Genomic DNA, 18,451 nt, shown 5'->3' with positions numbered 1-18,451 from the left:
TCACATTCCTCATGGGCCTCAGGTAGACTGTCTGATCTGGATGTGGACCATATGGTGAAGAAGCTCCTAAAGATACCTGCGCTAGCAAAAATTTTATCGGCACCGACCCAGGGGGCTTCCGAGCCAATCTTAGTTCCTCCTACATCTTCTGTTCCTCCTCCAACTCACATGGATGTTTCAGAGCCGGAGAGTATGGAACTGATGATCGTGGACCCTTCGGGTCTGACACCTTCTATAGGGTTTTCAGCCTCAACTGCCCTGATACCCTCGGTGCCAACCTAGGAATCTCGGGGCTGACACTCACTGGTCGGGTCCAGGGAGGACAGTCGGACCGACTTGTAGGTGCCAACTTTACCTCTCGGGGCTTCAGCTGGAATGAACTCAGCCCCAACCTCTGGCTCGGAGCCCTCTGTACTGGCACAGATGATTTCCATTGGTTCTTCTTATCTGAGGGACACTTCTCGTTGGGACCGATGGGCCTTCAAAGCTTCAAAGCTATGAGGAGGGCTTTGTCTGCCCCGACAACCAGTCCATCAATTTGAGCAGCTCCCTCCCTGAAAGCACCAGTGTCTGCCTCTTCATCACATGCTCCTTTGAAGTGTAGAGATCCTGAGCCTCAAGAAGCTCCAGTGGGTGAGCCATGTTCTTCCGAGACCTCTCCGGAAGCCCCCACTGAAGAAGTGCCTAGGAAGAGACTCTGCAAGAGGAAGCATTTGAACAACCCACAGGAGTCATTCACTTCGGATACTGACTTGGATGAGTCAAAAGGGTCTCCATGGTCCCCCTCAGAAGATATCTTCTTTGTAGATATCTTAGAGATTCTTAAACAGAGGGGTGGCTGGAAATCCCTTAACCCTTCTGATGATGAGTCAGTTCTCCTGAAGGCTTTCGGATCTCAACCCTCCACCTCTTGGGTGTCTCCACCTTTCGATGAGTTGCTGGAATTGCTCACTTGAAGGGTGTGGGAGTCCCCAAGCACCACGGAGCCTGTCCCTAGGAGGCCCAACAAATTTATTACCAGCCCAAAAGTCAGACTTTACCTTACCAAAGGAGTACTGGTTGATGCTATGGTGGTGGCGGCAGCCACCAAGAAGGAATTATCGGAGACTTCTTCATCTGTTCATCCTCCTAATAGGGAATCTAGGAATATGGACAGATAAGGGAAGTGTATGTTCAGTTCAGCAGCCTTCATTCTTTGATCACTGAACTACCTCACACATTTTACCAGGTTACAACGGGATCTCCTGAATGAGCTAGGAGATACCCTACAGGGTTCAATAGCTGCGGGAGTTTTGGACAAGGTAACTTCCCAGCTCTCCACTCTTAATTCGATAGTGAACTCTTCCATGCGTCTGTTGTCTTATGCAGCTGATGGTATGAGCAGGGCAGCGGGTACAGGAATCGCTCTCAGGAGACATTCCTGGATGCGTTTATGTTCCTTTGCAGGACCTTTTAAGTCTTCCTTCATTAACACCCCCTTTGACAGTTCATCCCTTTTCGAACCTAAGCTTAAGGAAACTCTTACCAGGAGTGAGAAAGGTGGAAAGACCTTGTTTGCTGTTGGTGTACATTTTTCTACCCCTAACAGACCCTACCCCAAAGGGAGGGGAGATGGAATGATATTGTTCCGTAAGTCTCAAGGATCTTTTCAAAACACTCGTGGTGACACCCCCTCTAGAGGCAGAGGAGGGGGTAATAATGGAAGACACCGTCCACATGGCAGGGGGGGTCCACAGAACCAGGGTGACAGAGAGCAGTTCTTTGGCAAGCCCTATCAGCGCTCCTGAGAGGAGGCTCAACTGAACATCTCTGGAGGCAGTCAGGGGATGCCTATCTTTGTACCTAGACACCTGGCTAAAAATAACAAAAGACAGCTGGGTACAAAGCATAATATCCAGAGGATACTCTATTCCCTTTGCCACCCCTCTAGTAAAGAAAATCCCAGATGTTCCTCCCAGTCACAGGGACCTAGCAGCCTTAGAGGTCCAAAGATTGCTGGACAAAAGAGTCATCCAGCCAGTCCCAGCAGACCAAAGAGGATCCGGAACTTACTCAAGGTTCTTTTTCGTTCCAAAGAAAACAGGGGACTGAAGACCTATTCTGGGCTTAAGCAAACTAAATGAGCCAGTGAAAAAAATGAAGTTCTGGATGGTCACACTTCAGTCAATACTTCCCTTTCTTGGAAAAGACAATTGGATGTGCTCTATAGATCTTCAGGATGCATACTACTGGGTCCCCTTCAGTAGATCAAACATTTACAAGTTCAAATCACATATGGCCAAGACCATATGTTCGAACTTGTAAAAGTTCGATCAGACTGAATGGAGATCTCAGTACATTGCAGAAAGGGAAGATTTCCCATTTCCGCAATGTAGTGCAATCTTGGAGTTGGTATATTTAAGTAAGGGGATGTGAGGTGTGCAGGGGGGTGTAGACCCCCTGCTATAGATGTTTAGTTTTGTGTTTTGATGTTTTATTTTTTTTTTTATTTCAGTGTTCGAACTTTTACTAGTTCGGACATATGGTCTCGACCATATGTGGTTTGAACTTGTAAAAGTTCGATCTACTGAAGTAAATCTGTACTACCATATAAAGATGGACAGACCATCTGGGGATCATCTACGCTTCCGGCTGGGAGCCAGTCATTATCAATTTCGTGCTCTGCCTTTTGGTCTCACTACAGCCCCTGGAGTGTTCACCAAATGTATGGCAGTAGTCACCGCTCACCTGAGACGGTTGGGATTCCAGGTGTTTCCTTATCTAGATGACTGGTTCCTCACTGCCACCACCAAGCATCAACTCATTCAAGCGAGGGACACAACCTTACACCTATGCAATCAATTGGGGATTGCGATCAACTCAGAAAAATCTGTCTTATCGCCATCGCAACAGACCATCTTCATAGGAGCAAAACTAAACACAGTTTCTATGACATTGTCTACCTCTAGAAAGAATTTCTCTCTTATGAGAACAAGTATCAGACCTGCTTCCAAGAAAAAAGCCCCAGTCTCAGTGGTTCTCAAATTGCTAGGATCGATGGCAGCAGCAATCATTGCCATTCCCCTCGCACAAATGCGTATGCAAATTCTACAATGGCTCCTATTCTCTCAGTGGTCCTTTCAGGAACTTCCAATGTCACATCAAATTGTCATAATGAATGCATGCAAGAAGGGCCTTCAGTTGTGGCTGACACCTCAGCATGTATCTCTGGGACGTCCATTCGTTCTACCCAATCCCATAGCCACGGTAACTACAGATACTTCCTTGATTGGGTGAGGGGGCATTTTCAGGGAAGAACAGCCCACGTGTAAGAAACACGAGGCTCATCTGCATATAAATGTCCTGGAGATGAGAGAGGTACTTCTAGTGTTGCAGTCCTTTCAAGACTCTCTACCTTTGGGAACAATTACTATTCAGACAGACATCATATCAGTAGTCTGGTACATCAACAAACAAGGAGGAACCCAATCTTACCCCCTGTGTCGAGAGGCCATGACAGTATGGCAGTGGGCAGTCTCCTCCCATTGCTTTCTGTCAGCAACACACATCCGGGGAAATCCAATGTGATAACAGACAAGCTGAGCAGGGCAATCTTACTGCCTCATGAGTGGTCCCTGAAGCAACAAGTAGCGGAAAGGATTTTCCACAGTTGGGGGCCAGCCTTGCTGTGATCTCTTTGCCACCCCAACAAACACGAAATGCAGCAGCTACTTTGCCCTAATCCCCCAACCGAGAAAAGCCCCAAAGGATGCACTGGTGCATGATTGGTCCCTGGGTCTCCTTTATGCATTTCCCCCTTCCCTCTGATTCCCATGGTATTAGAGAAAGCAAAACTTCTGGGAAGAACCATGATATTAATAGCTCCTTACTGGCCTCGGCAAATTTGGTTTCCCTTCCTCCAGCCTCATCTTTTGGAAGAACCCTGGATCCTGGACCCAGTTCCGGATCTGTTGACCCATTCGTCGGGGGCTCTTCACCCTTCCCTTCATTCCCTAAAGCTGAAAGCTTTGGTGCTCCAATTTCCACAGCAGCCAGGATTTACAATCTCTCAACTGAGGCCCAACATATTATAACATCCTCTCATAAATCATCTACCACAAAGTTATATCTTAGTAAATGGATGAGATTTTCTTTATGGGCTTCTCAGAATGACGTTGATCCTTTTTTAGCTCCGATCCGATCTATATTGGAATTCCTAACTAAACTTTTCAACGAAGGAGCTGCTGCAGCTACCATTAGAGTTCAATTAGCAGTAATATCAAACTTTCATTTTGGTTTCCAAGGCTCTAATGTCATGTTGCATCAACTTGCTAAAGCCTTTCTTAAATGTGCAATTAATTTGAGGCCTCCAATCAGAGCTACAGTCATGCCATAGAATCTAAATTTTGTTCTATTCAGAATCATACTACCTCCTTTTGAACCAACCTCATCCTGTTCTTTGAAATTCCTTTCATGGAAGACTGTTTTTCTGATAGATTTCAGAGCTGCAATCCTTAACCATCAAACCTCCTTATCTGATTTTCCATAATGACAGAGTTTCGCTCAGAACTAATCCATCCTTTTTACCAGAAGTTTGTTCAGTGGCAAATCTTAACCAGTCTATTAAGTTGCCAGTTTTCTTTCCCCAATACACAAATAGGATGGAACACATGCTGCACAAACCTGATGTTCATAGACAACTATGATTTTACCTAGACAGAACGAAACAATCCAGGTCAACGGATCAACTTTTTGTTTCCTTTTCAGAGTCAAAGAAGGGTGCCTCAGTGACAAAAGTAACCTTTTCAAGATGGCTATCAGATTGTATTTCCTTCATTTATAATTCACAAAATGCCCCCTTGCAACAAAAAGTAAAGGCCCACTCTACTAGAGCTGTTTCAACCTCATTAGCTTTTTCTGCGAGGTTACCATTAGACTCTATTTGTGCAGCAGCTACTTGGTCAGCACCTCATACCTTTATCACTCATTACAAAGTAGACAAGACCTCCAGGGATAGGACCTCCTTTGGTTCCACAGTTCTGAGGAATATACTCCCATTAGCCACCCAAGAAGATGATGCTTGGGACGCTACCCATCAGTAAAGAATGAACAGCGAGAGAACCACTTCACATAAAGAAGTTATGTACTCACCATAATGTTCCATTTGAGTTCTTCATCTCGCCTTCATTCTTACGTCCCACCCTCCAACCCCCATCCAGTCTACTTGAGGTCCATATAGAGTGCTTTGTCTCTTACCCAACTCTCTGAGTGGCATATTTATACTACTAAGTAAGTAATCACGCAGCAAACAAGATCTGAGGAAAGATCAGGGTGCATCATGGGATAGGGAGTTGGCTCGAGCTGGTTGACAACCTTGAGTTTTTGCAGTTGGCCGAGTCAGAGTCGAGGATCGGCTCCGAACCCATCAGTAAAGAATGAAGGTGAGATGAACAACTCACATGGAACATTATGGTGAGTACATAACTTCTTTTTTTATAACTGAGAAATCAGTGAGGATTGCACAGTAAAGAATGACAGATATTTCAGTTTCAGATTTAGTAGTGTTCAGAAAAAGCATGTTAATACAAAGCCTGTTATTCAAACAGTTGTCTAAGTAAATGCGGGCAATGACTGTCCCTGATTTTGATCCTTTGTCCACCATTTTTAGCTTTCTCTTTGACTCTTGAAATAAGAGGTTGAGAGATCTGTGGGGATTGCAGTGAGTTATGTGATGTATTCTGACAGAAGTGAGCTGAAAAGATGCATTCTTATATTGGGTATACAGAAGGTAAATATTTTTTGGAGGGTAGGAAGGTAGGCACTGTTCCAGATATGATTTATATATTCTTGGAAGCATGTCTCTTCTCAGTTTATTGAAGACATACTATTTTGTTAGCCTTGAATATTAAGGTTTAGCCACAACTTGTTTTCCTTGAAACAAAAAGTAAAACTGAATTTCTTTCCCTACTCATAATTTATGTTCAGGCCATCGCTGGATCAAAAGGATGTAAAAAAGATGCACTTCAAAGCATCTAGAACCCAATGACTTTAGGAGAGTCATAGTAACCCCCAGTTCCCCAGTTTAATCTTAATATTTTGTAAACAACTTATAGTATTTCAGCAACCACTCAAGTTACACACACGTCAGCAGCATTTTATTCATCGTCAGCAGCATTTTATTCATCTAGCTGAGAGCTTTCATATGAGGCTAAGGAGTTCTGTCTCTTTTACTTGGTTGTTGAGATATTTAGACAAATGTGAGCATTCTATTTATATAAATTAATATCATAAAAACAACAGTTACTGTTTACCTGCACTAGACAGAGGTCAAATATTTATGCAGTTGAGTTTGTCATTGTTAAGATGAAATCATTTAAAACTTTGTACATAGCATGGGTTTGGAACTATTGATGTAAATATGAACATGCAATACGTGACGCCTAGAGGAGTCAGTAGGAGTTAACTGCAAATATACCTGGAGGCATCACTCAGATGTAATGAGTTAAGGAGGGCAGGGGTGTAGAACTACCAGTTTGGGAACTGGGAGGGTAAATCTCCCCTCCAGATACATTGAATATCATTAATATTTGCAGTCTGTCTCTTTTGAGTTGTCCATCAATTAAACAAGTTTGCAACAACTCAAAATGGATCCCCAAGATCTCTTTATGGAAAGGTACTGCAGTCACCTGCATCATCAAGGTGGTCATATAAAGCTGTTGAATATCCTAACAAATTTTCTTTGATCTCCCCATATACCTGTCTTGCAATATTCTTTAAGAACTCCATCTCATCATGCTACCGTCTCCATTTTCAATCTCCTGATGGCAGTATTTATTATTTGTTCACAATTTCTATTTCTTCTGTCAGCTATCCCTTCCATTTCTGTTCATAATCTTCCCCTCCTCCTCCTTCAGTGTGGTGGTGTGTAACTAACCATAAAACTGTCTCAACTCCCATTTGCTTCCTCAAGTTCTACACCTTCAATTGATCCTTTCTTTATTTTGGCCTCCATTGTATTAACTTCCCTGACCATCTCTAACTGCCTCCGACAGTATGCCTTCCTTCGCATCATCTCTGTTTCAGTCAGGCAGTGAAGATATTACATTCATAAGTGAGGGATAGGTTCATAGGTAGGTACTAGGCTATCGGCCCTAGGGGCATATACAAGCCCAGCCAAAAAGGTACCCTGGCTTTTGCCACCCAAGAAAATTATTTTCCTGTGCCACTGTCGAGCAGAGCCACAGAAGTGATCCCCGGGATGAATTTCCTATTTCTCATTCAATCATCAAGATTTTTTTTTTTGAAGAGTGCTAATGAGGAGTTTTGTTTAATATAGACAGGTAGTTTATTCCAGAGTATGGGAAGTCTCTGGGACAGGAATATATCCCTCTGGCATGTTCTGTTTATTGTGGTGACAAGGTTTAGGTCCCTAGAGCGTATAGCTCGGAGGGACTGGGATTTCTTTAAGTGGAGCATGTCCAACAGGTTTCTTTTTATCTGTAGGGGTTAGTGGGTGCCCCTCTTCCGACAGTGTACAAATCCACTACAACTTAGAAGAGCCCCGTGAAGACAGTAAGGACATTTTAGTTCATCAGCAACAGAAATTCTGGGAGTGTCTTGTATTGTAATACCTTCAGCAAGAGGTGGTCTTGCTGCCATCATTGATTGTGAGGATGTTTGTCCCCCTTTTTTAGGACTTATGACTCACCCTATCCAGCACTCAGGTTTGCACTCTTTCCCAGCATCTGTCAGTATTTGTTGCAATCAGATGATTAGAAAATCTCTTCCTACATAACAAAGGTTGGTCAGGGAGCTTGTGAGCATGGCTAGGAAGGGATGTGGATGCAGCTTTTCTGAATATAAATATTCACCCCCTTTTTGAGGTATAAGGTAAAAAAATATTGGGGTACACTAGTGATCTTTATCATTTTGACATGTAGTATTAGATGCACCAGTTCTTCTCTAGCTTAAAATTTATGTTGCCACTACAGACAAATTGTATATAGTTTTATACTGCTCTTGGAGCTTTTTATATCTGTTTTTTATATGATTGGTTATGAAGATTCATTATATACACTATATACCCTGTATTGGATATATAGTCTTTATTTCATAACAGAAGAATGATTTACAGTCATCTGGATTTTTTTCTAAATGATATATTCAAGATGCCATATTATCTCACTGTTTCATAATGTAAAAAAAAAACTCCCATACTCTGTAGTTCCTCTTAACTGCATCTTATACCTTATTTATTGCTTCCCTTATCGTTAGCTGCTTCTCATCTTCCCCTTCAGCTCTTTCGGTCTGAATTCCTTTTAATTTCCATTTCAGCTCCCTCCATTCATTCTTCTATTGTCCTCTTAAATCTTACTGTTTCATGTATTAACCAGTCACTCACTGTAGTCTTGATCCCATTGGATTTACACACACTTTCCTTCCCTGCTTGTTTTTCTTCAGTTATCCTTCTCACCCCTTCTCTTAGTCTTTGTTTTGTTAGTGTCATCCCACCTGCAATTCCCCCCACATTGCTTTGACGCCCCACTGAATTTTATCAATGCAGGTGCATGATCGAATGACAAGTTAAAAAAAATTATAATAACTAATATATATATATATATATATATATATATATATATATATATATATATATATAAAACGTGTATATATATATATATATATATATATACACACACACACACACACACAGAGAAACTTTATTTTTTTCGGCATCTGATCACTCTTACAGATTACCTACGAATGGACTAAACAGCTGCAGTGTGTGCCACTATGCTAGGGATGATACTGCTGAATAGGTATAGAACATCATAAATCCCTCTTGAATGAAGTGCTTACACGGGTATAGCTGCAGCATACCTTTGGCCTGAGGAAGTCAACAATGGCAGGATGGTGCTGTTGGCCATAATAGGCTATAGATTATGTGTGCAGGTGTGCCTCTGTGGGGTATGTGGTATGAGACAGGGACAAAGACATGCCACATTCACTTGGACAGTGTTGGTATGTATGCAGCCCAGCAGGGAAGTGGTGCCAATGAGTTGTACCAAAGCCAGACCTGCAATTGTTGGCAACACAGGCAGCTGTCAGCATATGGTGGGAAACCACTGCAATGTAGGCTGCTGTACCCTGGGACAGAACTGTTGTGTCTCATATGTGCCATCAGTATGACAGTTGGAAGTGGCACCTGCATGGGCATATGGTGGGACAATGCTCAGACATTATGCATGATGCATGGCCTTCCTGGAGTGTGCTCTCCTGCAATAAGGTATGTTACTGTGCCAGCTGCCATGCATGTTAGGCACCATGTGGCAGTGGGCATGCTATGAGAGCAGTCTGAACTGGAGATATGTCTGCTGATGTTGGCTGTGGGGATCCCATGAGCACTGATAGTGGGCATGTGTGTAGCAAAGTAGCACATATATAGAGGTTTTGTCTACCAGTACATAACACTCTTACATATGGGTGCTACAGGTACCCCTGCATATGTATAGTTGTGAATAATACAATGCTGCTATGATATACAAAGCTACTTATATGACAGACATCATGTTACCAGCGGGGTGCCACAGGGGTCAATGCTAGGCCCCATACTGTTTAGTATATACTTCACAGAAGTTCAGGTCAAAATTAAAGGGTTGTGGCTGACCAAGTTTGCAGACAACTGCAAACTAGGTGCAATCATTGAATCCCCAAATGATGTCAGTATACTCCAGGATGGTCTCACACAGACCAATGACTGGTATATTAGTCATGGTCTCAAACTAAATGCAGAGAAATGCATCATTATTCCCTTCGACACAAACAATGTCCCTTCACACTATCAAATCAATAACAATACCATAAGTACCCATGACGTGGTAGGGACCTGGGATCACAGGTTGACCACGACCTTAACTTCGACCACCATGTGTCTACTATTGTAAGGAAAGCTTTTCATGTAGCTCACTTGATTAGTAAAGGCATTGCCTCAAGAGCAAAAGAAGTTATAACCCCCCTATACTCAGCACTTATCCAGCCCATAACGGAGTATAATGTCCCATTTGGTATGTACCGTACTAAGCACCTACAGCAATTAGAGACCTCAGTGGTTTCTAACAAAGAAGATCAAGGGCCTCCAGCATGTGCCTTACATGGACAGACTAAAATCCCTGTCACTATACTAGTTATCATATAGACTTCTTAGGAGAGACTTATGCCTGACTTGCAGAGAAACCCAAGACCCAGACCTAATGAACTTACTGCATATCCGTAAATCAAATGGGTCTAGGGCTACCAGTTCCATGGACTTAAATATGGCCTGCAACTTAAATAGGACATGCTGGAGGGACAGATTTATCTGCCACATCTTTATAACATGCTACCAATTCATGTGAAATAGTGCACTTCTATGACACTCTTCAAGAGGAACCTGGATGAGTGGCTGGGGCACCATAAATTCTTTCCAGGGATAACACCCACAACCCTCAAGGACACGGGTAAACATCACTAAATGCAATCTTTGGTATTAATTAGTAACTCTACAGTATTACATTGGGTTGAAATGGCTAGGCTTAAAATGACCTCTGGGTCGATAGCCTCATAATCTCCTATGATCCTACTTACCCTTGCATCTGCTGTGATACTCCATTCTCCCCTGGTATAGGAGCTTATTCTCCATAATCTATTCCTGGGCTGAAACACATCAATAAAAAGTACAAGTATCATGAATTAAATGTCAGTTAAGGATCCATTTAACTATATATGAAATAACAGAGCAGTGATCTTCCTTACATACCTGCAGTTTTCTTTTCATTCAGAATGCCACCTCTTCAGGTTACTATAATGCAGCCAGCATCTCTCAGCAGCTCATTCTAGTAGCAGTAGTCACTACCCTGGCAAGGTTGTGGCAGATATCCACTGTACACAGGAGACCCTCATAAGAGTTCCCCAGTATGTACTGCAGGCATTCTCTGTACATAAAATGCAGAAATCTTGTTCTCTTTTGTGCACTACCTGGGAGCACTCTCACCCACTATACCTTCAGAAGCCATGACCATGTAGTAGTCACAATCCAGAGAAAAAAAATGTATCCTTTTCCCAGGCACACATGTTGCTGCTGTTGACATGATGTGCATATTCTGTATCCATGGAATGGTGGAATCATTGCTTAGTGTGAATATACAGGATGGTGTTAGGGTATAATCTGTGGCATGTTATAAGTGTACCAGCAGAACAGTGCTTACATGTTTCCATTTCTGTACTTTAGCACCTTTACAAGCTATAAGATAAATAGGGTCATCGACCCACCCTTACATGTGCAAAGCACTTTGCAAGTACTCGCATGAGTACACAAAGTCGAAGGAGCCTCCTGGCACAGCATAGCTAAAATGCATGATGAGATAAAACATGCATTTCAGGAACATTCACTCTAAATAGGGTCATTAACATAATGACCTTAACAACAGCCTTGAAAGTGTAGGATAAAAAATGTCTGTAGCCATTATTGTGCTCACTACACAAAGGAAATTTGCCATAGGACAGCCTCTAAAGTGTGAAAGCGGTAAAGGAAATATGCATTCTGTAAGGTTCAGAAGCACTTAAGAGAGTCAGGTGATTAGGCACCAGTATTTTTATGTTGTGTTGTATGTAAGCAGTAGTTGTGCATTGTTTGTTGAACAATATGACAGCTTGTGTAAGTGGATCTCATGGGTGTAACTAACGGGTGCATATTCGCTGTCTGGGTTACTGTGAACAGAGGTTTTTTTGTTTTTTTTTTCTTAGCAGCATGGTTGTAATTGCTGTATTATGGTACTGTAATTCCAAGACTGTATAGTTTGATGTGTTTGGTACTATGTGGATATGTGGCTTGAATTAGGCTGAGCTCTGTGTCTGTTCCACTCCCTTTTAATGCTCAAGTCTTGGGAGGTGTGTCTCTAGCCAACTCAAATATGTTGGCCTTTATGTTATGTTGTTCTGTAAGGAGGGGTTACAACTGTCAAGTGGCAGTACTATGTGTGGGCCCTTTGCCCACTACCTGCTTATATGCTGAGGGGGCAAAGTCATGTTACTTTTACATTTTTGCCACTGTGAGTTGAGTAGTTGGGGAGTTATCACATGTGCCCCTAAGGGCCATGCATGCAATGGACATAATCTACAACCTTCCATGATTGGTGTGTCATGTACCTTTCTCAGTCACCTTCACCTACACACTGCCTCTGTAGGAAAGGATGTGTGTGCTACTGCTGACCAGAGAGATGTGAAAGGAGACAACAGGCAAACCTGAACCCAACTTAGGTGCAGCCGCCACCAGCATGAGGCAACAGGACATGAGGAAAAAATCACAGAGGGAGACCCCGATCAAATGGAACCATTAGACCCCAACAGGAAGGCACCCAACAGAGCAGCCTTTCCCCCAGCTTAGAGGTCTCCATATGGGCACCAGCAGAAGAACAAGTCCAGGAAAGGGGCCAGGGAGCTAAGGGACTTGGAAAGATTGACACAACAAAAGGGACCCACCAGAACCAACAACAAAATAGGACTAAGGCCTGGAACCACTTGACAAAACCGTTGGCTCAGTTAGAGCAAGAAATCTTAGGCAAGGTTCAGACTTTTATACCTTTTAACAGAAGTAACTTAGTGGAAACTGTGACAGATGTTAGTATCTGAGGAAATTGAAACGTAAAGTATTTTTCAATGACAAAAATAAGGATGGAAGCAACACTGATAAAAATGACAATGGTATAAAATGGAAAAAGCACAGTAACTTTGTCCCCCCCTGTGCACCTTGAGTGTGTATGAGAGTAAATGTGATTCTGATATCTGTAAGGCCCTCGGTAAACCACCTAAGAAGAAGTTCTACATTAGCAAAGAATAAATGGTTGCTCTAAAAAATCTGAGCGGAGATAAAACTCGCGGAATCATGAAGGTAGTTAAGATGGGAAGCATCATAGTAACAGATACAGCCACTTATAACTGCAAAATTGAGGTCATGCTTGACAATAACAGGTTTTACAGGAAATGTGATTTTTAACACTGTAAATGTTGCTTATAATAATTTGAGAGAGCAAATGAAAATGCTGCATTAGGATGATTTACTAGATGCCAAGCTCTTTGACTTTTTTGGTCACCCGCCCCCCACCCAAAAATACCAAGCTGCTTTGGGATCCCAAAACCACATAAAATATCTCTGATCCTCCCTACAGATTGGTAGTGGCAAGTGGTGGTTGCATAAATGTGACAATATCCATCTACAGTACCTTGATGCCCAGATAAAACCAATGGCAAATGTCAACAAATCTTTTATTTTAGACTCTCTGGATTTTCTGGTTAAAATTAGAGATATTCCAGTCAGCGGTTCCCTACTGCTGGTCACAACAGATGCAGAAGCACTTTATGCAGTGCTTCTGCATGGCTACTGTATTCAAGTTGTAATAGAGGCATTCGAAAAGAACAGAAATGTATTACCAGCAGGGACAAAAGTTCTAGGAAGGTTATTGGATCTTATCCTTAGGAACAACTACTTCATGTTTTAACAATAGGTTTTATAAGCAGACTACTGGAATAGCTATGGGGGGGGGGGGGCATGGCACCAAGGCTGACCAGTGTGGCTCTAGGAAAATGGAAGGAGGAGGCAATGAACCAAAGCCTCTATATTGCATTGATGCTGTCCCCATTTCATTGATATCATCTGGGAAGGGGATGAAGGCAAACTTAATGTCTTTTATAACCATATCAGTAATTCCACTAGTTTTCTGACCTCTCACAGCACGTTCCCGGTCATCTTTTTAGACATAACCATATCTACAGACACTGAAAACAAATGCCTTTCCAATAACCTGTTCAGAAAACCAGCAAACAAAACAAAAGCAGACCAACAACCAAGAAGCAAAAAAATCCAAGGCAGGCAGGACTGAGGACTCAATGCAATTTTAATTTAAACTCCAGTAGTAAAAGACGATAAAACACTTAAAAATTCACAAAAAAGTGTAGTTAAGCGCTTTCACCTAGTGAAATACCAGGCTTCCTCAGAACAGTGAATCAAACCAAACCAATTTTCTTCTTTAAATAGTTAATTAGTACTACTTAACATGAATGATTCACATAAAAAGAATAGGAAATAATTAACCCTATGGTCCAACAATGACTTAGAACAAAATACTTGCCCTATCATGTGTAATACAGCAATAAAAAATCAAGTTCATATAGTGCAAGCAAATGCCATATAAAAGCAATAATAAAAATTTTGTAGGTATAAAATATATAAAAAAAATATATAGAAGAAATGTATGCATACAATAATGCTTCTTGACTACTATAATACATATACAATACGTAAAAAGAAGAAAAAATTAAACAAACAGAAGCAAGAGGCAAGTTCATGCCTGCAAAAACCTGCTATAACAAATAATACATCAGTTACAGTTTTGCTGCCATGAGTTTTAATACACTACTAATGCTAATACAGTCGTTGAGTCCAGGAGTTCTGCCTGCGTCCAACTTAAGCTGCCAGAACAATTCCCTGTATTCCAACCTGGACTCCCAACACCCTCCTCGGGGATCCATTAAAACCTGTTCTAACACAAAGAACTTAATTTTCATCCCCTTACAGGACAAAGAATGCCTAAAAAATGCATTTGATTCCTTTCCCTTAGATACCTCATACATGTGCTCATACACCCTTCTCCTCAATTGTCTCTCAGTTTTTCCAAAGTAAAAACTCTGGCAGATTTCACAGATCCCTATATACACAACCCCTTTTGTTCCACAATTGTAATACCTAGAAGCCCTGATTTTAAATCTCTTTGAAGGAATAAATAACTCACTCTTGTCAAGAATAAAACAACATTATTGACAAGCCCCACACTTGTGGGTTCTGAGTCTAAGTCCGTCACCTGTCAGTGGTGTAAAATACGTCATTTCAAGAAGCTCTTATAAGTTAGTTTCTCTCCTACTGACAAAAGTGGGATGGCTCGGGAGATATAAACTAGTGTCCTCATTGACCATTAAAATAGGCCAATATTTCCTTATAGTGTCCTCCACCTGTGTTGATATACTCAAAAATGTATGAATAAAAGCTCCCATGTGTTTATATTACACCTCCTCAGATTTCTCAAGACAATTAGTTCCTGTACCTAGCAAAGGAAAAAAATTGAGTGTCTCTATTCTCAATAACCTCCTTTGCTAGACAGTCAATCAATTGTTTGGGGTATCATCTTTCAAGAAATAATGTAGTAAGGGTCCTAATCTCCTTTAAAAATTCTGTGTTCACACTAGTCATTCTAGAAGCCCTGATCATTTGGCCCTTCACAACACCCTTCTTTTGGTAATAAGGGTGTCTGCTCTTAAAATGCAAATAAGAATTTGAGAATGAAATCTTCCTGTACAACTTGGACTGAAAACAGTTGTTAATGCTATCTTTGTACAGTGTAATATCTAAGTAATTAATGCTAGAATCACTAACAGTATGTGTGAAAGCTAAAAATTCAGTTGAGTGATTGAGGTACATCATAAATTCCTCAAATTTATCTTTGGGGCAGCCCCATAGTAAACAGATGTCATCCAGGTATTGAGTGTAAAAGGTGATGTACTTTTGCCAATCAGTATTAAGGACAAAATTCTGCTCCCAGTAATATAGCACACAGTTTGCATACAGGAGGGTACAAGCTGCCCCCATAGCAACACCTTTTTCTTTGCTGATAAAACTCCCTATTGAAATGTATGAAATTATTTCTAAGAATGGTGTCCATAAAGTCCAGAATCAAATTAATAGTGTTACCATCTAAGCCAGATTCAGACGATAAAACTTCCCCAAACCACTCCAGGCCCACATCGTGCGGAATACTGGGAAATAGTTCTGTCACATCTATAGTGACTAAAAGAATATCTGAACCAAATTTGTCCCTAGTCATCCATCTTAGAAAATCCCACAAATCTTTAGTAGTGTGAGACACTGAAGTAATAAACTTCTTTAAATTCAAATCAACGTAAGTGGCCAAAGGTTCAGTAATACGCCCAGCTCCCGCTACAATGGGTCATTTTTTTCTTCTTTTTACATATTTTATGTGTACTATAGTAGTCAAGAAGCATTATTGTATGCATACGTTTCTTCTATTTTTTTTTATATATTTTATACATACAAAATTTTTATTATTGCTTTTACATGGCATTTGCTTGCACTATATGAACTTGATTTTTTATTGCTGTATTACACATGATAGGGCAAGTATTAAAACTCAGGACAGAAAAACTGTAACTGATGTATTGTATTATTTGTTATAGCAGGTTTTGCCATGAACTTGTCTCTTCTGTTTGTTTCATTTTTTCACGTATTTTATGTGTATTATAGTAGTCAAGAAGCATTATTGTATGCATACATTTCTTCTATATTTTTTTTATATATTTTATACCTACAAAATTTTTATTATTGCTTTTATATGGCATTTGCTTGCACTATATGAACTTGATTTTTTATTGGTTGAGAGATATGGTGGAGTGGTCTCAGAGATACATACCTCTTTCTCCAGCAGGTCTTATTTATATCACAGGCAAGGTTTAAGTCTTTAGAATGGGTAATTCTAATGCTGTTTGTTTTGTGGATATGCAGGAGATCAATCAGAATTGGGTCTGACAATGCCATGTATGCCTTTATGGGTACAGAAAGACTATACAAAACATTCTGAGGTCTCATACTTTACTTACATTTTTCCTCCTACTTGTAAACATCCATGAGCTCTGTAAAAATGAGCACTGTGACTTGTTTCCATAGTAAGCTATTTCTCTGGATACATCTATTGCTCAAAAATGGGAGTCTCCTAGTGTAACTCTAGATGATTACCTCCCTGCATATAAAAAGTTCTGTCATCATCAGGGATAAGAAATAGGGACTGGTCACATTAATCATGTATATGAGCCCCTTACAAGTAGGCACTGTAAACCTTTTTGCTATACAAATAGATTACTCTTTCATAATGTATTTCAGAAGAAATTAGCCCTGTAAAGTGTGCACAACCTCTATTATTTGTGATACAAGCATTGACAAGGACTGGTATAAGTTCTATAATAAAGCATTCATAATTAGCTCCAAGGAATATGACCCCGCCCCCCCCCCCCACAAAGGCAGACACAACCTCTTTTATTACAAGACACAACCTCTTTTATTACATGTGTTGCAAAATAGGCTAATAAAGTCTGGTGATAGCCTTGTAAAAGCAGGCATTTTTTATGGAAAAAGTGTAAAACATTCTATTACATGGACCTGATAAAGCTCAGGTGAAAGTGTTTTCTTAAATATAGTTCTATAGTGGTAGCTCATGGTGTGTTGTCTCATTTTGTTATTTAAAATAATCATAAAGCCTTGTAATTAAGAATGGGTTTCCACAGGCTGCTGAGCTGGTAGCCCTCATGGGTCTTTCAGGAATATTCAATTACAGTACTAGCCTCTAAACTTTGGTATTTGCACCTTATTTTTTCATATGCCAGATTTTCTCAACTTTGTCAGTAACTGCCTTTAAATGACCTGTTGAATATTGTGTATTAGAACAAGAACATTCATCCATCTACCTACTTAGCTGAATAAACTACTTGAAACTTCAACAAGGCATCTTATTCCTCCCACAGGGAGGGTATCAGAGAGAGAGATTCTCCTAGATTAGGCAGATAAAATGAGTTTATCTGGACAAATCCTTTGTGCTGTTACTATACAGTATTGAGGATACTGCAGGATATCATGGATGCAGCCATGGACATGATGTTCAAGTCTGCATCCATGACATCCTGTTGTATCTGCACCACTACAGGATGTCATCAATACAAATGTGGGCACAATGTTCGTGCTGGGACCAACCTTTGCACATCCTGCTGTTTGCACTCATGAAGCACTGTGTCCTCTTGTGATTGCTGTGGATCATGCATGTTACCCACCTAGGAGAGGATGCCCTCATGGATGGGGGTATAAATTGTCACACATTGGTGTCCTGTGGGAGTCCTAAACCTGCCCTTCAAACCCCAGCACTGAACTGCATCCTCTGCAGGAGCTCTATCCATGAAAACCCATGGACATCAGCACTGCTCACCACCATTCAATCGCATCACACAGTAGACACTACTCCCTACATACGCAGTCTTCTTGGCTCCCCATACTCGCTCAACCATGACTTACATAGTCACATGCAGTATTAACCCACACCTCCCCACACACTCACTGTCCACTGTTTAGGCTTGTCATTGTGGGCCGTACCTACCTGTACATAGGATGACAACTATGATGACCTGCCCTTGATAATCTTTTTCTTGGGTTATGGATATCTTCTGTCTGATGTATATTGTGGTCAGTCCATATAGTAGCGTAGGTAGGGTGGGGTAAGGGGGTAACTGCCCTGGGCATAAAGTGTTGGGGGGAGAGATCAATGTTTTTTTTTTTTTTTTGCTCTTCAATGGTACAGCTGGGGGGTGTATATCTAAATGTAATAAGCCAATC

This window comes from Protopterus annectens, chromosome 3.part0, assembly GCF_019279795.1.
Source record: "Protopterus annectens isolate FY-2018-M chromosome 3.part0, PAN1.0, whole genome shotgun sequence".
Taxonomy (NCBI): domain Eukaryota; kingdom Metazoa; phylum Chordata; order Ceratodontiformes; family Protopteridae; genus Protopterus; species Protopterus annectens.
Note: the sequence above shows the minus strand (reverse complement) of the source record.